Below are 25890 nucleotides of genomic sequence, written 5' to 3'. Positions count from 1 at the left end.
CCAGTCCACCAAGGGGGCACAACATTTGCCCCAACCCACACTATACCGCTATTTCCTTGGAAATAATGGGTTTTCATTAGGAAAATATTATATCACAGTGATAGAGCACATGTTCTGCATTGAGTAGGTTCCAGGTTCAATCACTACTGTCTCCTGGGGCTGGACAAATCTGTCTGAAACTCAGAGCCACAATCAGTCAGTGTAGAGCTAGCTTTGTCTGTTAGAGAGCAGTGTAACTGTCTATCTGAGATCCTTGGAAGGATAGTATATAAATGTAATAAATAGCTAAATAGTTAATACAACCTCAATTTGGGAATTGACATAGCTGTTCCTTCTTCCTTATAGGCCTCCCTCTTTTTTGCCTCTGCTGCTGGGGGAATATTCTTTGCTACGGTTCTCCCAGCTCCTCCCTCTAACAGAGAAAGGGACGGAGGGAGAGAGAGTTCCCCAGGAAATAAGCTTACCGCAGTGTGCTACTTCTAACTACTAACTGGAAAGTCAAGAGATCACAATTTTTCCCAAACGTGCCCATGCAAAATAAGAAAAAGAAAAGCTATAATTCACTTCCTTCAATTATTACCCACTGGAACTCTATCATAATCAGTCTTAGTAACTTTCTCCCCAGTATATATTTTTTATTCAAAACTGAGCCTTACAAATTATCTCTATTTTAGTTTACGAATAGGAAGAATGGGGGAAAAGTAAGCCCGAACCTGTTTGCTTAAAATTAAACTCCAATTGAAATGTGTCCATAGTAGCTTTCTATTAATTCCTAATAAACAATGGAGCTCAATAAAATGCACGCATGGTTTAGCACAGGAACAGATTCCTTATAGCTATAAATCAAACTAGAATGGGTATTACCATCGCTAATACATCCATTAATTCAACCTCACTGTTAACGTTACTACAGCTACGAAGAAAAACTTGGCTAATAGGCAGCTGCCTGCAATGATCCTGGCCTGAGGAAAAATTGCAAAGTTGAGCTAACACTCCTTGTCTTACTGAGCACAATAGCATTTACTTTTAAATCCAGAAACAAGAAAAATGTGAGAAACCAAGGCAATATGTTTATAGTGCATTCATTTGCAGTCTGCTATGTATCAAATCATATATGTACACAAATGTACAAACAGGAATAATCTAGGTGTAGGTATAATTCATGTTGCATATGCATAAGCAGGAGGGGGAGGGGAATTTATGAGAGGCTGGCCAGGTTTAATTTGTGTCTGCTTGTATTTAGCACTTAAAGTTTCTTACATTCAGTTTGCTCAGAAGCGTGATGAAGTGCTTCTTGCTTCTGCCTCAAATCAGAAATGCATGAAGTGCAGCTGCAGAGATAATACATTCTCCCCAAAGGCTTTGGCTGAGCAAATTAGGTGTCAATGGGGTGCCTGCGCAGGCAGTACTCTCTCTAATTAGTCTCTTGAGCCTGGTTGGTGGCGAGAATAAGATGATCTAATCAATTGGTCTGTGTCTGATGGTACGTGTAAAAATCCTACCAGGCAGAGCTGTCTCCCACAGGTCACTCACCTGCACAGCAGGATTGCTCATTTTCATTTTTCATCTCTTCCATCACATGATGCTGACAGTTGGTTTTAAGAAAATTGAATTTAAAAAAAGAAAGAAAGAAAGAAATCTGGTTCATAGGGCATGTGGGTCAGAATTAAGTTGCATTATGGGTATTGGTGATCCAGTTCATTAACATGGGTAGCAGAATACTAGCATGAATTTGTTTGCCATATACATGGTTTTGTCAATAACATAAAATCTTTTTATTCTTGATTCACAAAAGATGATTTCAGTAAAAATGTAAGCAAGGAAAGAGTACTTGTTCAATGCATTCGAGGGAGTGGTATCTGTTGTCTAATATTATCAATGGAATTTACCGGTAATTGGGAATGGCACTTTGCATGCAGAGAAACAGGGCATCCTCTTCGTTATCGCTTCGCTTTTTAAAAAACAACCCATGTGATTGGAGGAACCAGTATTCTAAAGTGGTATCAAGCCAGCTGTGTGCATTGAGCCTTGAGTGTGTTCAGCATGCTAAGACACTGTGGGAGCCCTGCCCCATCCTTTTTCTCAGAATGTACCTCCAAATGGACTGCCCTTAAAAGTCATGGTGTGTATGCAAAAAGAAGCTAGCATGCCCTAAGTATTTTTTTTAATTGGGACAAATATTCTGGAAATAGTGATATCTTACCCCATGCCTTGAACTATAATTAATATTTTAAATCAAAGCTTTGTCTCACTTCTGTTCTCCTCAGACTAGCAGCAACAGTATTTTTAAGTTATTATTTGGCTTCTTTGTTCAAGTCAGAAATGGTTCTCTGATTTATGACAGAAGCAGCTCCATTATGGCATAGGATTTGTGGACAAGATGAAAACATGATTGTACTGATTCTTAAGCCCTTAAGTTGTATCCTAATCATGCTCATTTTTTTCTGTAAATATACTGTGAAGAAATCAAACCTACCCACACAACCTTTTGCATTTCAAAATTAAAAGTGCATTTTTGTGGCAGTATGTTGTTCTACGTCAAAGGGATTTTTGAGGATCTCTGAAAGCAAGCCTTCCTTTGCTCTTGGGAAATCAGAGGTAGCAAATACTGGATTTTGCAGCAGTTGCTGTTATAAGCAAAGATGTGACCGGAGGCCATATCACCATCTGCAAAGATTCTAAGAGAAACTTTGATTTTTCCTGATCTGAAGAAAAAATAAAAATTAACTGGATTCTTTTCTAAAATAGCTTTAAAAATGCTGCCGTGAAACCAAGGACTGGTCTATAATGTAAGAACGGACATTGTGTCTATAACGCTTGTGCACTGAGTAAAACCCATTGTCTTGTCTCCTAGACTTTGCATTGGTTCATTCTCTCCCTCAGGCAAGTGGTTTCTCACTCTTCTGGCAATGCAAAACGTTGGATTTTTTTAAATGATGCCATAAGAATAAAGTACCATATTTACTCAAGTATAATGCACCATCAAATCTAATGTGCACCTTAATTTTCACAATGTAATTTGGCCAAAAAAGGTGAGCATTAGATTTGAGTAAATACGATAATCAGTCTCCAACTCTATTTTCTGCTAGTTCTGCACACTAGCATCAGCAAATGCTTGTTTGAAAGGATGAAATTTACCCATAGTGATTAAGAAAGCACTTCCCCACTTCGTATTTCAATTCTATGTACTTCATAAGGCACAAATTAATTCTACTGAAGGTGGCACCAGTGGCACCAACAGCACCGACTAAAAAATTTGTTAAGAGGAGTCAGTCAAACAGTTGAGCTAATCAGTCAGAAGGTATAGGCCAGTAAATAAACTAAAGTTAAGATATCTGAGAAACCATAAACTTGTTAATGTTTGTAAAATAAACTTGGTTTTTTTGGTTCACTTTTAACAACTGACTGAACTCAGTGTTTTACCAGAGAGTAACTGGTTGGTGGCAGCGGGGAAGCGAGCACAGTGGTGGCACAGGGATCAATAGACCGTTAAATGTCCGGGGACCCTGTGTGATCGCCACAGTGGCGTCACCCAGAATCTCTGTCAGAAGCTGTTATCCGTCACTAGAACCCATTAATAAGGTGCCCTGCATTTTCTGTGCATGGAAATAGTATTCTAAAGCAAGAGTGGAGAACCTTTTCCACCCCAAGGACTTCATTGCCTTCTGGGCAAACTTCCAGGAGCCATGTGCCAGTGGTGGGTGGTCTCAGGCAAAACTGGGTGAACCATTAGCCTAGGACACATTCTAGCCGGCCAAAATTATTAGAATGCAAAGCAAGGCAAGTTAGAGGTGTGGCTGAAAAGGTGGTGTAACCAGATAGAGAGGTCTGAAGGACCCATTCAAGCCCTATACCTGAGTTCCCCACTGCTTGCCTAAAGCATGTACAATCTAAACTCCATTACTAATTCATCACAGACACATACCCGCATATGCAAATTGGGGTCTGGGATTCAGGGCAATTTCACTACAGAGCAAATTTTGAAGGCCCAGCATACCTCTTTACATATTAGGTGCAAGCTTAATTACTTTTTTTTAATTATTATTTAAATTCCTCATTCTTGGAAGTAGAGCTTCTATAACTTCCATCTTATTTCATCATCCAACTATTCCTAGCGTTACATGATATTATCTCTTTTATTCTAACAAGCCATCCTGTGTGTTAGGTTTAAGACTAAATTGCCTGCCCAAGATTATAGAGTGAGTTTCAAGACTGTTCATAGAACTCTGTTCTCTTCCCCCACATCTCTAATGTGGACCCACATACCTGGCTCCAAATCTAGAGCTGATTAAGGGAAGCTCACTTACAGGCCAGGGAGGTGGATGTGTCTTTGTAATTTCAGAAGAGCCAGCCAACTGGCGATCAACACAGCCAGTTTCTGTTGCACAACCAGTTGCTCCTGAGTTCAGTTGTTTTAGGAAGAAGGGGTGGCTGTGGATCTGCTTGTACACACCATTCAAGGAAAACACTTAAGAGTGCCTACAGTTCAAGCCTTTCCTTCAGAATAGCTTAATATTTGAAAAAAGGAACCCTATATTACCTTAAACCAAAATCAGGTTGCTGATACTTAAGCATTATAACAAGTTACTTTGTACTGTTATGTTCTTGGCCATGATCCTTATTGTACTTTCTGTTGGTTTTTTTAGGAACTAAGATCACCAGACTGGAGGAGAACCAAAACCTAAAAAGAGAGCCAACACTATGAAGACACCATGGCCCTGCTTCCTTTCTCTCTCAGTGGTGGATTTCAGTCACAAGAAAAACAATGCTGGCAAGACCTTGTTCCCCTTCCCTCTCAGTTTATTTAAAACCTTGCACGCATTTTGATACCTTGTGATTTCAGAGACCTCTGTGAAGATTAAGCTTTTTTGCTTACTGATACATGGCATGTTCTTTCCCCCCCCCCCCCCCAGCCTTTTGTGTTGAGTTTATCTGGTTTTTCCACAGCAGCACAAAACCCTTGTGAAGATATTTATGCTTTCACCAGCAATGTCTTATTAAGACAACACATTTGGTGTTCACACTTCTTCAGTAATGTCTGTAGATAAAAGCCAGTCATGGCATGCCACAGTGTGTGTGTTCATCAAAATGTTCCACATATTTAGCAAATTGTCAGAAGGATACTTTAAGCTAAAGCAGAGCTTTCCAAGTTGGTTGTAACACAATCAGTATCTTACAACTATGCCCATTTATTACTGCTAGAGGACATCACGTTCCTTTCTTTAACCATGGCAATAAGTGCATCTTAGTCACCCTGAGTTTGGTTACTCTGCCTATGTTTCATAATTTGGCAGATTTTAAAACAGGCTTCCACTATATATATAGTATTGAGTACTTCAAATATTTGAGACCTATTTAGAAAAAAGGGGTTTTGGGGTTCCACATTTACTTTTTCCTGTAGCTTAGTTCATAATATATTCTAAAAAGTAAAATAAAGAAGATGAAGGTGGGGAAATGAGTTTATATTAGGATAAGCACTATGGTATAGAATCTGTAGTTGCTGAATGAGCCATTAAAAAGCCTAGTTTTTAATAGTCACCCGAACTCCAAATATTTGTTCTTTCAAACCAAAGCATCTTTCCAGTTATTTTTATAAGATGTTCAGATACCATTGGAAAATGCCTCTGTTACTGCATCTTCAAATGGAATTTCCCCCAATAATCGTTCAAATTTCTAAAGATTAAAGTAATTGGGAATTGAAGGGATTTCTATTCTTGTTTTGAGGGAGGATGGATGATGGAGCCTATGGGAATCTTACGGGCTGTAGCAGTTTCTGCCTACCATTCACCATCCCTAACATGATTAATAACACTTGTATTCTAGGAGATGGGGAGTGGGCAATCCAAAAAAAATAAATTTGACATGCTTACAGTGGGGATTTCTCATCCATTTATTCCAACAAAGAAAGCATATTTGCCTTTCTAGTAAATCAGCTGCCTAAAAACACGTCTATTTTTGTAACACGTTGATTGTAGCATCTAATGCTATGTTAGAAAAAAAAGGAGAAAACAGGGATATAGAACCCATTCTGTACTTTCATTTTGTAAATCGATGTCTTAATATTGTTTGGAGTTGGCAAATTATTGATTTTGCAGAGGACTTGTTTTTAGCAAAAGGCAACAGTGGTAAATATTATTCTGTGATATTGATTCTAGTAGTTATACAATAAGTAAAATATGCACCTCCTAAATACCACCTAATTACTACTACTAAAACTCAAACCCTAAATATCTCAAACTTTGTTTCTGTATCTGTGGAAACAAATAATCACAAAATATAATAGAACACTTTGAACGTAACACAGATGCCTTAACTATGACTCGCTTTGAGTTTCGTATTCAACCTTTTGTACGTAATCTCCTTTTCCAAGTTAGGTCATATTTAGTTGGGTGTTTCAAGATGAGGGTTTCTTTTTTAAAAAAAAAAAGTATCTGTGCTTGCAAAAATGTGAGGAATCTTTGAGAATGTAACAAAGGTTCAATTAGGAAAATGAGGGTAGATCTTTAGATGTAAATCTCTTGCTTTGGCAGCTTAAGGAGTGAGGGAGGCAATTACACTCCTTGTTGAGGCATCTGATGGTTTGATGTAGAGAGGAATTCTACTGAAGAGCTCTCATCTGTGGTTTAAATGCCTAGCACCTTACTGTCCTCAATTAATCAAAAGCTCAGAGCTTCTGCTTAGGTTTTGTGAATGTGCGTATGTATGCTTTCAGTGCTTCCTCTATTTAAAATAGCCATTAATGCAACTGAACATATTGGCCTATAATATTTAGTTATCAGCTATCAAAGTCTGAGAGTCAGCCCCACTCCACACATATCACTTCAATTACATGTTTTTGGAGTGATTTCCCATGGAGGATTACATACATAAAAACACTGTGTGAAAACTGAAAATCCACACACTCCCCAAGAAGGATTTGTGGTCAGAATACTACGTCATTCCTAGATATTCCTGTTATAATCTGGCTTTTCAATTCCAGTGTTATTTTCCACTTATATCCCTTCATGCAAATCATTCCAAAAGCATGCATGAGAACAATAGTTTTGGCAGAGTCCCTATATTTAGCTTCTTAAAGAAGTTACTTTTTTGTTCAAGGTGCTGAGATTCCAACAGAATTCCATGTACTTCAAGCAACTAAATTTTAAACCAGCTTGAACTTTATAGTTGTATTGGGGTGGGGAGGTAATTGTCACTGCAGTGTAAGAGGTTGTGTGATGGGTATATAAGGTTGTGTTATGGGTATGATCTGCTGTATGATCTGTGCAGTATGATCTGTATCCACATCATCAGGCTGGCCAAGAGAAAAATCCAGTGGAGTATAGTTAACCCATGCAAGTCCTCAACAAAGAGAGTAGTAATTATAAAACCGTGCCCTCCACTTTTTAGAGCATACTCCAACCCCAAAATATATTCCAATGTTCTATTTGTTTCTGCCAAGTCCCAAGGCTAGATAATTTTGTTCATAACTCCCTCTACGCCATTTTATCCCTCTAATGATTCTCTTAAGGGTCACTCAGGCAAAACCGCTAATTTCCAGAACTCTATTCTGGAGGTGTAAAGGCAATCCTGCAGAGCTTTGAACACTACATAACACAGGTTTTTAAATGTTACATCTACCTCCACCATCAGCTGCGCAAGCTTTTTCTGCATCTGAGCATTGTGCCCTTGACTGCAGCAGGAGATGGGAATCTTGCGCTCTGGGCACTCCGAAGTCCCTTGCACTGTTTCCTCTGTGTTATGAAGCCACTCTGAGCTTTGCAAGATTGCAACAAAAGCCAAAACCTGATACAGTTCCAGTCCTCCTTTCAGCTACTTGAAAAGAAACAATTCTTATTCTCATTTCCCCATGTATATAACAATGGTGGGCTGATTCATATGTTGCTGAAATGGAGGTTGTTGCTTTCCCATAATTGAATCCCGTACTTTTCCAGTAACAGTTGAATGAGCTTTATGACATGGGTAGATGTAAAGTCTACCTACAGGATCCAACTATTCCACATGATTCTGTGCTTCAAATGCATAGCCAGAGAACTAGCAATAGAGGACCAGAGGTGGGTAGAGCCACAACCGTGCTGTTTTGATAACATATAGATTGGGCCTATGTGATTGGTATTAGAAATGCGACAGCTTTCCTTTTCCTTACAGTACTCCTGAATTGTGCCCCTTCTTGTTTTAGTGGGCTTACCAATGAGGAGAGGAGACTCACAGTTCTGAAGCTGTGAAGAGCTTCAGCTTGCAGTCAACAATAAGAGTTTGCTGTAATGTTGATTTTTCTTCTCAGAGGAACCCTACCAAACATGCAGAACACCTAAACAGTGGAGTAGTATTGGCATTACTTGACTATACAGTACCCTTGGGGTTATTTTAAGAATAAAGTGGTTAAGTAGCAGTAGAAATTTTAATGCACAATGGCTAGAAAACTTTGGGGTTCAAGTCTTCCTTTCAACATTTGGAAGAGCTTTACGTAGACATTTCCTATTTATTCTGGTTTGGAAAAACCCTCACCACTCTCAGTGGTGAGGGCAACAGACCCTAAGTGTGATCTTTTATGTGTGTGCACAATGGACTACGAACTGTGTGCTCCATACAAAACATTATTATTGTTTTTATAACCTAATAGGATAAATGGCATTTAGACTGTACAGACTGGCACTGAATATAGATGCCATATAAATAGATGTTCTGTTATTGGCCATAACTAAACCTTCTCTCTTGACATAAAGGTGTGGAGGTAATTATATTTGTTGTTGCCTTGCAATATTCTCAAAAGCAAAAACAAAGGATGCACTAAGAAATTCCCTAATCCCAGAAAACTGCCGTTCTGCAGTGCTATATTCAAAATCTTCCCTTGCTAGGGCTCTTTATATAAGGCACAAAAGTGCTCTTTTTAACAGGGGTTTGGTACTCAAACAATGTTAATATTAAATATGTATACATACATATAGCCACACAATTTAGAATGACAGCTTAGTAAGCAGTATGGTTAAGTAAATGTTACATTGTTTGTTTTCAATGTGTAATTTGTCTGTATTATGAAAGATGTAATGGTTCGTCAGGTGTTGACTGTTTTCATGTAATATTATATTGAATAAAGTATCAAAGGATTTCTATGCTTCTTGGTAGTTTTATGTACAGTTAGTACCACAATTCAAAAAATTTAAAAACGTATGGAGAACATATGAGAATGGGAAAGGAGAGCTTTTTGTTTAAGGGGTTTGAATTACTTCCATTGGCTTTATTGATAAATTTACTTTTTGAGAACAAATTGCTGCACAATATTGTCATTTGTTCATTCCCTCTGGGTTTAAACCAATGGTGGCAATGATATCTTGAATTAACAAGAAATGTCCTGTTTGTTCATTCCCCTGTGGTTATATTTCGTTCAAGATACAGGACAAAAATACAAATTCAGAGGCTGTGCTTAAGGCAACCTTCTTTCTACACAGGATCAAAGTACCACCATTGGGGGGCGGGGAACCACTAACACTCTTCAAAACAATATAATTTGGTTATGTGGATATAGCTCATATTTCAAGTAGCTTCTTAGCTGTACCTCTTGCCAAGTTCAGCCTGGCTGTTACCACCAAGAAAGCTTTTGCTGTAATAGCTACCGCTCCCCAGAGGAAAGTAAAACCAGAGGGAAGGTGTTTGAGCAACCCTGTGCCACTAGGTTAATGCACAGCTTTTCAGAATAATGGCCGCCATTGTAAATCATAGCAGTGTGAACCCTACAGCAGCAAAACAGCCCGCTGCTACCAGTGGGGGGTGGTGTTATGGGCATTAGCTTTGAGAAGCTTATACTGCACAAGAGCGAGGAGGATAAAGGATACAAATCAGGAAACAACTGACAAGACTTTTTATTATTAAAAAAAAAAAATCCAGGGCCTAGTATTTACTGTTCATTCCCCTTGTGAATAGTCGTATATATTGTCTGCAGTGAATCATGCTGAGAGTGTCAAGCACAATAGCTAAGAGCACACTAACAGTTCCACGGTTGTTCCTTCCAGTGGTGCTTGCTGAACAAGTAGAGCACACAATTGCTAAGCTCTGTTCTATTTCCAGAGAGTTAGAGAGAGATGAATTTGTGATTAATTCACAGTGCTAATATTCCTGTCTCTACAGACGGTGGGAACAGCAGCATATTTCAGAATGAAAAGCTTTCTCCTCGGCCAGTAGCCAGGGCCACAAAACACTGACAGGAAAGAGACCTTTCTCTGCATTGTCCAAACTTTGCTCCTGCTAGGTAAAATAAAGCTCTGCTTGTGCTGGACACTATCTTCTTAACCACTGATGGCCAGACCTAACACATCAAGCTTAGGAAATTTATCCTTTTTCTCCCTGTCCCAGTGACAGATATTACCATGAAGAGAAACAGCTTAGCAGTGGATTACCTTATTCCCTGTTTTCAAAGCCTTGTGGAGTGAGAACAATTAGCAGGTGAAGGATGCTCAAAACTGGCTACCTCTTTGCCCATCCACCCGATGGTCACAGAATGAATGGAAGAACTATGTCTATAGGTGGCCATTTTAATGGCAGCAAATGCTTATGCAGTGGTTGTAAAGATAATCTGACCGCTAGCCAACCAAAGCACATTTCATGATCAGAGATGTCACTTCCTCAAGACTAATGGGTCAATTTTCTCTTGTTATCAGTGAAATAATTATTACACCCTGAACTTGCTGGGTGGCTTCTAAAGAGGGGTAAAGCTGGAGGCAAAATAGTAAGTAATGTCACATAGGGCTGTCATTTATTGAAATTAATTTTTTTGTTACCTTTGTGGGGTTTGAGGCTAGAGCAGAGAACTCTGAGCACCTGTCATGGATTGTCTGGATGCAGAAGGGTGGTGGGAATCTCCAAGGGAAGGAGGCTCAGAGGCAGGGGATTGGTGGTGGGATGATAACGAGTGGTCAGAGGGAGAAGATGGAGAAGACTGGGAGAAGTTGTTGGAAGCTGAAGAGGTAACGGGGTTTAGTGAGCAGGAAGAGCCTGTGGCAGAGAGCAGACCAGAACCAGAGGCAGAAGAGGAGGATGGAGAGGAGTGGTGGCCTAGAAACAGCGATGCATCAGGCTGGTGAAGAAGCCAAGCTGTCTCCCCCTCCTGCTGTGACCAGCTCCCCTCCCCTGTGGTCTCCCAGAACCCAAAGAGGTATGATGAGGACAGAGCAAAAGCAGGCAAGATGATGAAAACTCAGATTGCTTGAGAAGGAACTGGGCGAGGATGGGGCTTTGCAAGTGGTGGAAAGGCGGGAACCTTCAGTCCTCACAAGTGTCTCATAGGGGCAAGTTCTACTGGGAAGAGTTGCTTGTGCTCACTAGGTCTGGCCTCCTAAGCTATCTCATTTCTTTGAATAAAGAGTTAACTTCACTGAAGCAGTATGAGTTACTGCTGACCTGCTCCTAGCACCTGCTCCTGACAGCACCTTTTGATAAGACCAAGACTGGAGCCCAGTTCAAAAGCTGTCTTGTTTGCCCAAGGCAGGGTTGGAGAACATGTAGTCCTCCAGATGTTTGGACTCCCATCTCCATCAGCCCCAGACAGCATGATCAATGGTCAGGGATGGTCAGAGCTGGATACCAAATAATCTATGGAGGATTATTATTATTTATGAGGTTTCTATACCATTCTTCATCTGAGGATCACAGGGCAGTTTACAATATATGCCATAATAAAAAAATACACAAAAATACATGTCATAATAAACAATATGCACTTTCTATATTTCTTTGCCACTTTGTCTTTTCCAGTTAACACAACTTCCTAGTTCTTGTGACATTTTATCCTACTTCATTGCTGAGGTAACTGGCACACATTCAAACCATAAATAATAGCTTAGGGGATGCATTGTAACAGAACTGATTTGATTTGGGGGGGGGGCAGGACTGAAATTTTGTTCTCTTTTTGCAACACCTACTTTTGTACTTTTTATTTTCTGGAAATTCTGCAAAGAGAAGGTGCTACATCGCTATCAGTATTTTGATAGTATCTTGGAACAAACCATTCTGGCTTGGAGGCCTAAAGGCAGCAATTCTTAGAATGTTTTTCCACAACCAAGACTGTGCTTCCAAGCTGGGAATTATCTCACGAAACACACACTACTTCAGAATCTAGACTGTCTTGCATCAATAGTGTGCGAACAAGCTGTGCATTCTAACAGCACCAAGAGAGACAACTGCTGATGCCCAGTCGGACATTTGGGAGCTGCCTGCTGTCTTGCATTTCCTGCTGAGAACCCTTGGGAAATATAAGGGCAGGGGAGAAAGATTTGATGTCTGAAAGAGAGAGAGAGAGAGAGGAATAGGAATGATGGCAGCTCAGAGAGACAGCAGTAAGTTGAAGGAAAGGAAGGGTAGGAGGAAATTCATCTTTGAGAAAGAAACACAAAGTTTGCAGCTGAGGAAAGTAAGAAATGTTAAAGGGTACAAGATTAATTAGCATGGAGATACTGGGACAAAAAAATTATTATAATGCACTAGTCGAGTTATCCAAGTCTACAGTCACTCAACTGCTTGATTATCCAATACTATGGAAACAAAAATGCAGAACTGTTGTGGTTGGGACAGATACTGTGTGTGTGTGTGTGTGTGTGTGTGTGTGTGTGTGTGTGCACGCACTTCCCCCAAATGGTGAGAAGTTCCAGGAGCAATAATATAGAATATAAGAGGAGTTCTGATGGATCGGTTCAGTCCTATCCAACCCTACCCAGTATACAACTATGTTTCTACTCACAGCAGACCTATTGAAAATCAATTGAATTAATCTAGTCTTTTCAGTAGGTCTACACTGAGTACAACTACCACTTGATACAACCCAGAAGGCATCAGGCCCATTCCCAGTGTGTTCCTCATTCTTTCAATCCTCTGGTAGAATTCAGTGCTTTTTTAATGTAGCACCATGCAAGGGCACACATAGGGTTGGACCAAATTGGCTCCTGACAAGGCCTGGGTGTGGGTGTGTGCAAAAATTGTCACTCCTGCCCTGGCTCAGAGTGTCTAGGAGCCAGCCAGCCTGCCCATCTGGGGCTGCCCCTCCGTTACCTGGGTGGCCAGGCGAGGTGCACAGATTTCTCTGGGTGCCTCAGTGAAGGAATCCAGTCATTGGTGTGGGCTGTTGCCCTGTGGGGCCCCCTCCCTAGAAGCCCACCAGCCCTATCAGAAGGGTGAGAGCAGAGCTCAGAGGGAAGGAAGAGTCTAGGTACACTTCTGGTGGAGTGCAAAAGGCAACGAAAAGCCAAGTTTCTGGTCCAGCTTCAGAGGCGCCCATACAGCTCCTTGCCAAGGGAGCCTAGGTATGCCTCTGGAACCATGCAGCAACAGAAGGCGGCACCACATTAAAACAAAAACACTGATTTACAGCTGAGAAGGAGAAATCAAGAGCTTTCTCCCAAGCACACATCTTTGATTTCATTCTCAGTCTTATGAAAACATAAGAGCCCTGTTGGGTAAGACCCAAGGCCCCTCTAGCCCGGCATCCTATGCCCGACAAGCCAACCAGGTGCCAGTGGGACCTGGCATAAGCACAACCCGAGTGGAACAACACTCTCCCCTCTTGTGATTTTGAGCAACTGATATTCAGAGGCATACTGCCTCCTCCACCAGACATAGTTTATAGCTGTCACAACAAGGAACCATTGATACCTTACACTCCATCAAGCTCATCCTCAATATTTTGCTCAAAAGAATGGAATAGACTCCCAATACTAAATTATTATTAAAAAGCAAATGTACCAGGTTTGTTTTATTGTGTGCAATGGCAGTCCTGGGTTACCAGTCTTTAGTACAAGGGGTGTGGGTGGGTGTATACGTACATGTTTATTTGGCTTTGGTAAGTCTGATAATTTATAAAACAGCCTTTTTAGCTATTTTTTTAAAGGCTTTTATATTATGCTGACACACAGTGATTATGCTCTTTGGATAGTTATTATATAATGTTTGTTTCTCTTCATTTTGCACTGCAAATTTAATGCAGTGGTACCTCAGGTTAAGTACTTAATTCGTTCCGGGGGTCCGTTCTTAACCTGCAACTGTTCTTAACTTGAAGCACCACTAGCTAATGGGGCCTCCTGCTGCTGCTGTGCGGCCAGAGCACGATTTCTGTTCTCATCCTGAAGCAAAGTTCTTAACCCGAGGTAATATTTCTGGGTTAGCGGAGTCTGTAACCTGAAGCGTATGTAACTTGAAGCATATGTAACCCGAGGTACCACTGTATATTTATTGAAAAGTGGTAGTGTTGACTGACATTGATATTTACAGACGCCTGAAAAGACGCCATATTTTAATATGTCACTTACTGGTAGTTTGAGGTTCACACACTTTTTTTTTGCTTTGTTGCTCACCAAGGTAAGGTAGGGTATAATATAAACTCAGAATTCAAAATAACACCCTAAGTCATCTTTTAAAAGCTTCCCCACAGACCAATAATGTATCTGCTTGAGAAAATGTACTTCTAAATTGAGATGCTAATATCTACAATCCTGAGAGGCCAATTGTTTTAGTTTGGAGGGATGCAAAGTCTGTTGACTTGCATCCCTTGAGAAGTTGTTCATATATTGAAGTGTTTCTTTTAACAGTAGCAAGCATTTCCCAGGGTTAGCCTGGTGTACATATAAAATAGTATGCTCTGACCCAGACAAGGACAGCATCAGAGAGCATGACAATTCAGATTATAAATATGAATGAAATTATTCATATATGCATTATTTTGTTGGTCAATACAGAGCTGTGAAGCATGGGTGATATCCAACTTTAATGATACTCAAAACAAACCATTGAAAGCTGTAGAATTAAGGTACATTGATTTCAATGGGTGCTATTCAACACTGCACTCTTCCAATCATTCTGTCTGCACAAGCTTTTCAATTTGCTGAACCGAATGATTCCTCCCTCCTCCCCCTTGCATTCTTCTGGGGGTTCTCCTGAGCTCTAGAGCCTATTTTTGGGGAAGCATGTGTGTGCACAAGAGGAAGTGGGGGAGTTCCGCTGGCAAAAGCAAAAAGTCTGTATGGGTCTTCTGCCAACAAGGCTGGCCCAATTGGTCTACTCTATAAGTGTGACTAACATTGAATATCACCCTGTGTTATCTTTTACTTTACTGGATATATTTCATTTTTTAAAAATTGTACATGGAAACTGGTTATATTAAGCAGTTTGTGATTTATTTATTTTTGTAAAATGAACTATTGCTGTTGACTCTACTATTACATGTAAATGCTTCTAATCTAAAAAGGTAGCTTGGTGGATCCAGAAATGCATAACTTGAAAGCCAAATGGAAACTTGGGACTAGATCCAGGCTCAGTTTTAGATGATGTTTATGGGGAAGAGCCATAGCATGTGCTTTGTCTACAGAAGGTCCTAAATTCAATTCCTGGCATCTCTAGGTAAGGCTGGATGAGAGCACAGTCTGAAATCCTGGACAGCTGCTGCCAAACAGTGCAGACAATACTGAGCTAGGTAGACAAAGGTCTAATTCAGTATAAGGCAGCTTGCCAATGTTCCTTCCTGTGCTCCTAGTTAGTTTAACTTAGTTCTCACTGTTATCATTCAGGCTTCACTTAGCCCTGATTTGCTAGTTAACTTGAAACCCAACTGATACAGGGGGAACTAATTTAATCTAACTTATTGTCCAGATGCATCCCCGTGTTTCATTGTGGAGAGGATTCTGTTTTCCCAGAAGACTGTCCACCTGGGATGGAAGAAAGGAACAGGGGGATCTATACGCATGCCAGTATCATTCCACACTAGAAAACTGAAACAGTTGTCTCTTAAGCTCTTTCATATATTTCAGGGGTGAGGTACCTTTGGCTCTCCTGATGCTGATAACCTACATTTCCCATCTGTCCCACCTAGCAAGGCCACTAGCCAGGGACGATGGAAGTCGTAGTTCAGAAGTATCTGAAGGGTCAAATATCCCCCACATTTTGATTTGTTTATTTGTAGCATGGCAATGACACTTCCTTGTTTGGCTGTATGTTTGGCTTGCACATGCATATTTGAACCAGCTGCCAAAAAATGTGTTTCTGCCAATATTTACTCGCCAACGGGTTGTTCAGCTTAGCCATATGTACTTACAGTAAACCGTAAGAGCCATGATTTACAGCAATGGTTGTACAGGTCAAATTTCAATTACCCTGGCCTCTAACCCCAATGTCCCACTGTTCATTCTTCTTAGCAACAGACATGACATTTTTCCTGTAGAATTTGTGGATACTACCTATTGTCAGGAAAGTTCCTCTTATAGTGCACCTAGGTCTCTTTTCTGGTGGAAATGTGAATTCATTTGAGGGGGTGGAAGTGGAGTGACATCTGCTTCTCTCACTTGCTCTAAGACGGCATGTCTCAAAGCACAGGCAAAGCAGGTGGCTTGGCCCTTGCTCTCTTTAGACAATCGCAGCTTAAGGGGGGGGAGCCGCAGGAGGTGCTTCCTGGAGCTCCTGCTCACTCTGCGCATCTATATGCCACTCTTCCTGAAGATATGGTTTTGCTGCAGTTTAAGTTCATTAAAATTCGTAGGCACCTATTTCTAAAAAAGACTCAAGGCATCGTGCAGTAGATTAAATTACACACAAAAATCCATACAAGACAACAATATAAAATGATACCACAGTCACAGCATGCTACGCTACTGGATAAAAAGTATCAGGGATAATCAACTAAGGCAGGCAGAAAGCAACTCCCATATCTCATCAGGTGCTTGGGGGGAGAGGAATGTCGTTACCAAGTGCTGAAAAGCTTTTCACATATAGGGGGCCACTACTGAAAAGGCCCTTTGTCACCACTCTCTGAACCACCCTTGGAAAGGCACCTGGAAGTGGGCTTCAGGGATTGACCTAAGGTTGCAACCAGGGTCATGGTGGTAGAAGTGTTCTGTCAAGTACTGCGGTCTCAAAATGTATAGGCAGCCAGGCCAGGATAAGTGCTACATGATCTGTTTTCTGGTTTCAGCCATCAATCTGGCCACTTGCCCTTCTGCATCAGATACAGTTTCCAAACTGCCTTCAAAGGCAACGCCATTTAAAGCTCATTACAGTAATCAAACCTGGAGCTTATATACCACACATTCTTCCTTCCCCCACCAAACTGTGAAAAATTATGGCACAAGGGAAGGAGACTTCTTCACTGCTCTGCCTCACACAGTCTTCAAGTTTATTAAATATAATTAAGCTCGCTTTATAAAAGGGCAACATTTCAGCTCCTGAAAGTGGGGCTGACACATGTATGGGAATACATAAGGCCATATGGATCTGCCTCTCCCTTTGTGCCACTCTCTTTGCATTGTTGCCTGAGACTGGGGGGGGGGGGGGGGGGAGAAGTCAGCCGGAGCCGCTGAACACAAGACGGCGAAGGAAGTCGTTTCCCTAGTAACAATAACCATGTTGCAGATCTCAGAACTTCTTGCCCTTTCTTATGGGATTTTGTTTTGTTGTTTGTTTGTTTTTCCTGGGTCAGACAGAGTAGAGGCAAAGGGAAAAGGAGGGGGAGAAGTGGGAGAAAAAGCCAGCTGAAAAGCATCTCTTATCAGCTTGCTTGTGAGGAAGAAAAAGTCTAGAGACTCAAACATGTCAGCTGTGTTTGCTGAAGGTGCCGTGGCTGACTTTGTTATCCTTCTTTCAAAACAAAGCAAAGCAAAAACTAATGCTGCAGACCCAGCCATCAGGTGCACCAAGGATGGGTCCAGCTCAGCAGCTTCTGGCTCACTCTTGCCTTTCCCAACCACTAATTTATGACTGCCTTCTCCAGCAGCCCTGCTGTGTCTGGTAGCCTTGCCTCCAGTTGGACAACCTGTGGCTTGGGGCTCAAGTGTCACTCTTGCCACAAACAGCAGTGCCACAAGGCAAGATGGCCGTGGTGCGGAGGTCCTTCAGGATTTGTAGCCAAGACAAACAGCGAGGCCCAGCACCCGGCATCCTAAGGCAGCTGCCAGGTCTCCAGAGCTGGCTGTTTCAGTCCCTAGCAGTGGGTTCACCTGATGCATTGTAATTTATGCATGTACCCAATACTGATGAATTGTAAGGGGCACCTATTCCCCATCCCTGCCACACAGAACCCTTTGCTGCCACCCCTAATGCCATGTGAATTTATCAGCTATTTATGTGGGCCACAGGTGGGTCACGGCCTAACATTCTGTTGCCCGGTCATCCATCCTTCAGCAAGCTGTTGGTTGTAGAGAAAGATGTAAAAAGAGAAGAAGAAAGAAGAAAGAAAGGAGGCGGCATCAGAAACACAGAGAGAGGAGTCCCCACCCATAACTGGCTTCAGCCCTGCCCACAATTGGCATTTGATCCTTGACAGGGAAAAAAGGGTGCCCCGCCAGACTACCAGTACTGTATGGAACTACCTTGAGATGGGATGTAGTTGAGCTAGAAAGGGTATCTGTCCAAGGTGCTGAGTTGTACGTAGCATGGCTGCTACTCACCCACTTAGGTAGTATGGGGCTAAATGGGCAACTGGTCTAATTCACTAAACACCACTCACTCTCTTCTTTTCTGGTTCATTGTCAGTACACTTAAAATGCGGTTCATGAATTGTTTTTCTCTCCAGATAGGGAGAGTCATACATTTGGATCTATGAATAAAAGTTTCTGTTCCGTTTTTAGGGGTAAAGAATTCTCATTGTAGGGTTTGCTTATTTATTTATTTTAAAATCAATTTCCCTACTTTTCTCAGCCTCCAGGGCCTGACTATAAACAAGCTTATATTGTTGTGAAAAGACTCAGTCATCTGTCTGTATCATACGCCGGGATGTCGAGCGTTTTCTCCTTTTCTCTTGCCCTTGTTGCTTTTAATGCTGGGTTCTTTTCTCCAGCCATCCATAGTAAACACCAATTCCATTTCCATTCTATTATTTTTCTAATCAAGAGTTTGTCATGCAAAAGAAGATCTGAGGTGACTGTGTTTTCCATTATGCAAAGTATTCAACTATGATAATGGCTTTAGGACAGTTTCAGAAAGAAAAGGTGGGGGGAGGGGGAGGAGTGCATGGAAAGATCCCTTCATATATATTTCCTCCCTCACATTTAAAATTCAGGCCACTGAGTTCACCCTAATTTGCCACACACATTTTCTCTAGTCTCCCCAATCTGTTCTTATTGTAAATAAAAGAATTGGCAGCTTCCAGTGAATGGGCTTCTCTTAAGTGCTTATCAAAAAAAAGGAGGGGGGGAGGGAGGAATGTAGAAGAAGGAGAAGAGGGAAGAAAGGGATTGTAAAACGTAGTCATATTTAGTACACTCTCCGCTTCTCTTTGCTTGCACAACTAAACTCGCATTTAGTAAAATCTACAGTCAATGAATTTTACCTTTTGAGCCCAAGTTGTTTCTGCTCAGAACAAAGTAATAATAATATAAAGAAAAAATGCCAGCAAAGGAAACCTGACATTTCTTAGAAATTTTCTAGTCTGTCTTATGCCAAATCCCATAGGGACGACGGGGCTGTAAAGAATGGGAGTTTATTTTCCAAGTGCTTTGAACACGGCACTTTCATATTTTCTGGGGCAAGGTGCTTTGGCAATCTCAATAATTGTATTTTGCTATTAGTCTATCATTTGAAAATGTTGAAGATTCTGCACGCACCTGATGAGGCATGAGGATTTGCTTGCTTTTAGTTTGCATGGTAATTAATGTCCAACCAAATGCAAAAACGACTGCCGTAAACCTGATTTCTAGGGCAACTATATATATTTTGCTAGGCCCACCTAGCAACACAGCAACCACCTCTCTGATCAGTGGGGATCACTACCAACATCTACACCACCTTGAGGTGGATTGCAATAGGCAGTATATAAAAATCCTTGTAAATAAACAAAAGTAAATAAAACTCATGGTATGCATCACAGTTTATTTATCCAAGCCAAATGACAAGAAACCCCCCTCCCCTAAAATTAGAAGCACAGAACCATCCACAAGCCAGCCTGCCTGGTCCCCCCCCCCCCCCGTCTCACGTCAATCCAAACCACAGTACACCATCATGGCCGAGATTTAGAGTACTATGCCAGGCAATTTTTTTTTGTCCAGTGGAACTTTGGATATGATACTCAACCACATGGAGGGGGCTTTGGGGAGCAGCTTGTGGCATTGGGGAGGAGGGTGTCTGCCATTCAAAATGGGCAAGTACAAAATCCCATTGAGCATGCCCACAACCATTGGGTGCATCTAAAGTAACTCCTTAGAGATCCCAGCCAACGTGCTGCACAAGATTTTTTGATGAGTGCCGGAAAAGCCATGACCAATACAGTAAGAGACGGTCAAATGAAGGTCACTTGTCAAATGGGCCTTTGTAATTAATCAGATCTGGAGTACGCCTTGTTTCTAAGTATCAATGAAACTCTTAAAGTTTTTTGTTTACACACACACACACACACACACACACACCACTCAAGAAAGAGGTGCCGGAACTCACCATGAACACTACCCTCATTTTCTTAGAACAACAATGGTGCCCACTTGAGAGGTGCAGGAACTCACCTGAGAGGTGCCAGAACTGAGTTCTGGTGAGTTTAAAAAAAGCTGTGTGATTGTTTGTGACTCTGGGATTTTGATTCCTTTGGGCGATAGATAGTGCTGATGTCTGTATGAGCAGAATCCATTGGAAGCAAAGATGCAACAGAGATCCAGAAAACATGTATCTCTCCACCATCACCACCTCCCACAAGGTTGCATACCTGTTTCTGGCTAATTCTAGGTAAAAAACTGCATTTGTGCAAACTTCAAAGCTGCTGTTTCACACTACCACAGGGCTCCACGGCTGCAGGTAAATGGCCGTTTCCAGGAAACGTAGTTCTGGTCCTATCCTTCCTTTACACATTTCATTTACCTGCCCTGAGGTTTTAGGCTGCCCTATCCTGTATTGTTTAAAATATTTGTTTTAATTTTAAACTGTACCTGGTTTTAATCTGTATCGCTGAAAACCATTTTGGGACCTTTAGCAAAAAGGGTCTAAAGATCTAATACGTGAATAAAATAAATAAAAATGTAGTGAGAACATGTGGTGAGGATTTTCAGATCCCTGAACACTTGGTCACCATGGTCAAGCTGGCCAAACTCACAACAACAACAACACCTACCAAATGCCTGAGAAAACATTTAGAAAACTAAATGCCTTTATTTGGCACTGAATTATATAAGAGTCGGTCATCCTAATTTCCAGAGGCTGGGTGCCACAAATGAAAAGGCCCTGCTGCAACCTTACCTCACTATATTAATGTGCTGCATTTTTGAAATGGCCACTTATTGGCTAGCTTCTAATTCAGCACTAATTCCTGGAATCCTTGCAGAGTTCTGATATTTTTTTACTCTCTGTGAAGTATTTTAACATCCGTCACAACCAGCACAGTCCCATTGTCCACCTCACACCGACTCCCAAACAAGAAGGGTGTCAGTAGCACCTTAATTCATCTTGTTTATACATCCTCCACCTCCCCTCAAAGACAGCCCTCGATGATTGTTTTGACACAATCCTTAGAGTAGGTAGTAGAATAGAAGTATTACCTTGGCAGGCTGCAGGCCAAACTCTTGTTCAAATTCTTCTGGCTGAAAAGCTCCCCTACTTAAACTCCACTTTTTCAATTCATCGTCTTGAATACAGAGCTAGGCACTTCATCTCAGTGTGTAGCAAGACTTGGTCTTTGTGCCTTTAAGTCACATAAGAGAGAGAAAAAGAAAGAAGGAAAGGTGTAGGCCTTAATGATATTGTCCCATCATGCTAAGCACACACTGTAACAATCCTAGATGCTAATTTCCTTCAGACCTGAGTCAACGTGACCAGATATATCAGCAAGTTCACACTTCATTCTAAATTACACAAAGGTTTTTCAAATCAGTCTAGATTTTGATTTTGCTTGTAATTTTCAAATTGTCCTATCACAAACTTTTAGGGTGATCTGTAACAAAGGACAAAGTCCCTGCTCTCCACCAATCAATGTCAAGCACTTAAACAAAAAACTTATACCATTCATCAATCTTATGATGTGTCTGCTCCAACAGTAGCTGCAATGTAAAAGGTAAGGAACTGATTTGGAGACAAAATCTTTTGTACAAAGCCATCCATGACTTTATGAGCAAGTTTTGAACCCACATCCAATCTCAGTACTGTATTTATTACACTTTAGTTCTACCTTTTGTTCAAGAAACTCAGGGCATCATACATGTACCTGCCTCATTTAATCCATACAACCCTGAAAACCTGGTTAGGGTGAGAAAAAGAGAAGGACCCAGTGAGGGTTGACTGGGTGGATTTGAAGCCACATATCCCTGGTCCAAGACTCTATCCTGCATTGGCTCTCCTTGGACCAAACTTCAGCTCTGTTTACCAGGTTTCTGTCCATTTTTAAAATATGGTGTTCCTCTTGTTTAGCAGAAGTGTTCAGAATTAATTTAGTAACCTGAATTTGTAATTCCACAAAGCAAACAAAGTGTTTCCATTGTACTATGAACAGTATAGTTAGGACCATACCAGTGTAGGATTGCCTTCCAGTACCTTGAAATTGTAGTGAGTTATAAGAAAAGTTTAAAAAGTTTATTTAACCCCAACAGTGATTAATTATTGTTGTGAACCATTTAAGAAGTCCCATGTGTGCAAACAATGTCTGGTCTCTCCCGTTGTGAAAATGATGTTTGCTGAGGTGGTCTAAACTCATGAGTTTTATTTTTAAAATATTCAGATATAAATCTGAAAAAGCGCTATTGTTTAAGGAAGAATTAGGTTGCTCAAAAAGCAGATTTAGAAATACCTTCCATTTGCAGGTGTTGCAACACACATGAGGCTCCTCAATAAATCATTACTTTTCCATTCATTTCAATGGCTACATACTAAAAGGAAGTAGATTGTCATAAAGTTTTTTCACATATTAGAATGACTGAGGCAAACCCGCATGTGCAATGGAATTTGTGCAAATCTGATTGTATATGTATCTGATTAATTGTGGGTGCAAATTAAAAGGGGGGAATTAACAGAGCAATCATATGAATATCTACTCAGTAGTAAGCCACATGGAGCTTATTCCAGGACTACAGCTTAGCTTTTCCATTCTAAACACATCTACTAGAGAGTCTGTCCCACTGAATGTCATGAAACTTACTTTTGAGTAAACATGCATGAGATTGCTCTGTTGGAAGGAGAGCTGGCCCAAAAGAATATCAGCAATAATTACATACAATATATGTATGCTATATCTGAAAGAGATCCAGCAATCATTTAAATATATTCATTTTCTCAACACAGAATGTCCTGCACTGTGAATTTTCAAGTACCCAGGAGTTAGTGTATTACAGATTTTTTACTATTTAAAAAACCAGATAAACTAGATAGGTAATGATATGCTATTTCAAAAAGATGCCTTTCTTCCTGTATTCATTATAACTAGATGTTGGTAGTAACTTTTTTGAATGTGGGACAGCACTGCTGGGAGAAAGGAAGTGGCCTAAATATTTAGTCTGAGATCTGTCTGTAAGACAGAAAAAAATGTTCTAGCTATTGACTGCAACAGAGTCAAAACAGAAGCTGGAAGACATTCTCTCCTAAAAGACTTGATTCCAGCTTGTTTTGTTTCTGTGCGAGACAGGCTGCAATCCTACATGCACATACCTTGGAGTAAGTGCCACTGAACTCACTAGGACTTTCGAGTGAGTAGACAACCCGAGGAACCTGTGGTGCCCAAGCTACAAATTAATTTTAAAAGCAGGACGCAGAGTCCTAGGTTACTTTATCCAACTTATGTAGTAGCACATTTTACTGGGGTGTATGTTTCTGTTCAGATTTCACTTGGGAGTTGGTTTCTGTGAGCAAATGGAAAGAGTTTGAACTTAAGGGAAAGCTTATGGTGTGATGGTGAAGTAAATGAAAGTTGAAATGGAATTATGTGTAATTCCAAGGAGTGCCTTGGAAAACAGCCCACTAGGATTCCACTGTAAATGTATGAGGGTCAAAATTAAATGTGTCTTCCTGTTTGTGGAATGCTATCCCCAGGGAGGTTCATCTTCAGGCACCAGGCAAAAAACGGACCTCTTCAACCAGGCCTTTGGCTGATTGGTATTCTATGGCCTTTAAAATGTGTTTGTGGAAGGGAGCAGTTAATGTTTTAACTATTTATTTCATGCTTCTATCCTGTATTTTTATCCTGTGAGCCACCCTGAGATATTTGGATGAGTGCAGAATATAGATCTAAAAATAAATGGCGAGTTAGGATACAAGTTAAGAAAGGCCCAGCTTTTGGAACCATTGGAACTACCTCCCAAGGAATCTTATTTGGATCTCTCTCTTTTTGGATGAAATTGGTCAGATGGTTACAGGTTTTCTATGAGGACTAGGAGCTTCACCCCACCCCCCCTTATTTCCTTTTTATGAAAATTGGTAGGTTCAGGATGCTGCTCCAGTTGTTAGTCACATGTCCTCCTCTCTTGTGGCATAACCAGAGTTATGCTGCTATCTGGAGTCTTTGTTTAATCTCCCCAACTGTTACTGCCCAGCAGACTGCACTCCTCAAACTATGTCTTCTGGCCAACTGGGTGGAGTCTTGCTACAGTCCGATGACTTGTTTAGGGAGGGAGATGGCTCAACTGTTTCTCTCTACACCTTGATTCATACAATTCACTACCAATTTCCAGAAGGGAAAGCTAGATCAGCAGGTGTGTTTTGATTTATGAGGCAATACATTTGGGTGGAGCAGTGAAGTTGTCAAAAGTGTGAAGTGGGAGGTTAGAAAGTCCTAGGCAATAATAAGAGTGACCACCAAGTATGGCCATTGTAAATATTGTTTAGATTATGTGTGTGAAACACTAAGCTTACAAAATGATATTACACATCTATGTACTGAGAGGTGGAAGGTGGGAAAGTGACAGAGAGAGATTCTTACTACTTGCTTCTATAGGAACCAGCATTAGTATGGAAACAACCTTGATTGTGTAACACTTGTTCCCAGACCAGCTTCTTTGCTACCAGTTGTTTTGAGTGCATCTTTTGTCCTTGGCACATCCTCCCTCCCATCCCAAAAGCCATGGCTTCATTCGACTTGTTTATATGTTCAGTCAGCATGTGAAGGGGCTCTACATGTGTACCCCTCCCCCACTGCAAAGGTGCCACCTGATTGGCCCAGAATTCCTTCTTATGTCGAAGAGCTCATTGCCTACAGAGCCCCTTCACAGGCTGGCTAAACACAAGGGCAACAAAGGGGAATGGCTCCCATAGACATGGCCAATGGTGGCATGAATTGCCTGAACCTTCCTATTGTCTCTAACAAGAACAACAACAGGAAACTCCTGATTCCAGCTAAACACAACTAAGTCCAGTGCCACCTAGTGACTAAACATAATGACAATTTATCCTCCTTGTAGCATTACTGCTATCAGAGACCTGCTGCATCAGCCTGAAGTCCCAATTCTTGCACTTATTTGTGGGTGGGGGATGTATTTTTGAAACTAAAGCTAAAACTACCTCTAATTTTTGGCTGACAGATCAAACACAGAGAGATCTCTGTCTCTCCTTCAGCTATGCATTTTTTTTTGCGGTTTCTCACACTTGGAAGTGATCAAACATGAGCAATTCAGTGGGCACAGCACCACCTAACTCTAGTAAAAGTAACCTGAGTACCTTGAGTAGCTTGGGAAGTTATGCATTCATGCAGCACAGAGTTAAACTATGAGACTCATTCCCAGTCGAGGCAGTGATGGCCACCAGCTTGCATGGCTTTAAAAGAGCACTACTATATTGGACAAATTCATGGAGGATAAGGCTTTCACTGGCTACGAGGCATGGTAGCTATGCTCTGCATCCACAGAGGTGGTAATGCAGCATTACCAATGACCAGTTACTAATGCTTCAGAATATCAGCGTCTAGGAACCACAGGAGGGGATAATGCTCTTGTGCTCAGGTTTTGCTGTTGATATCCCAGAGGTATGTATGGT

General features: G+C 41.1%; 1 protein-coding gene and 1 long non-coding RNA gene across 7 annotated transcripts in view; one reads left to right on the top strand and one right to left on the bottom strand.

Annotated features, from left to right (window-relative positions):
* The window catches only part of CDK14 (cyclin dependent kinase 14), a 215456-nt gene extending 206350 nt beyond the window's left edge, over window positions 1-9106 (top strand). For all 6 annotated transcript variants that reach the window (XM_083405804.1, XM_083405805.1, XM_083405803.1 and 3 more), the window contains one exon: window positions 4647-9106. The gene's annotated coding sequence lies outside the window, so the exon portion shown is untranslated. The remainder of the gene's footprint in view (window positions 1-4646) is intronic.
* LOC310660775 overlaps window positions 1-25890 on the bottom strand; it is a 206225-nt gene that overhangs the window by 11583 nt on the left and 168752 nt on the right. Inside the window, exon 11 of the long non-coding RNA XR_014503633.1 lies at window positions 21480-21622. This is a non-coding gene — a long non-coding RNA (uncharacterized lncRNA). The remainder of the gene's footprint in view (window positions 1-21479; window positions 21623-25890) is intronic.

The sequence above is a fragment of the Podarcis tiliguerta genome, assembly GCF_965153285.1.
Source record: "Podarcis tiliguerta genome assembly, chromosome: 12".
Lineage (NCBI taxonomy): Eukaryota > Metazoa > Chordata > Lepidosauria > Squamata > Lacertidae > Podarcis > Podarcis tiliguerta.
This window is presented reverse-complemented; position numbering and strand designations above follow the sequence as displayed.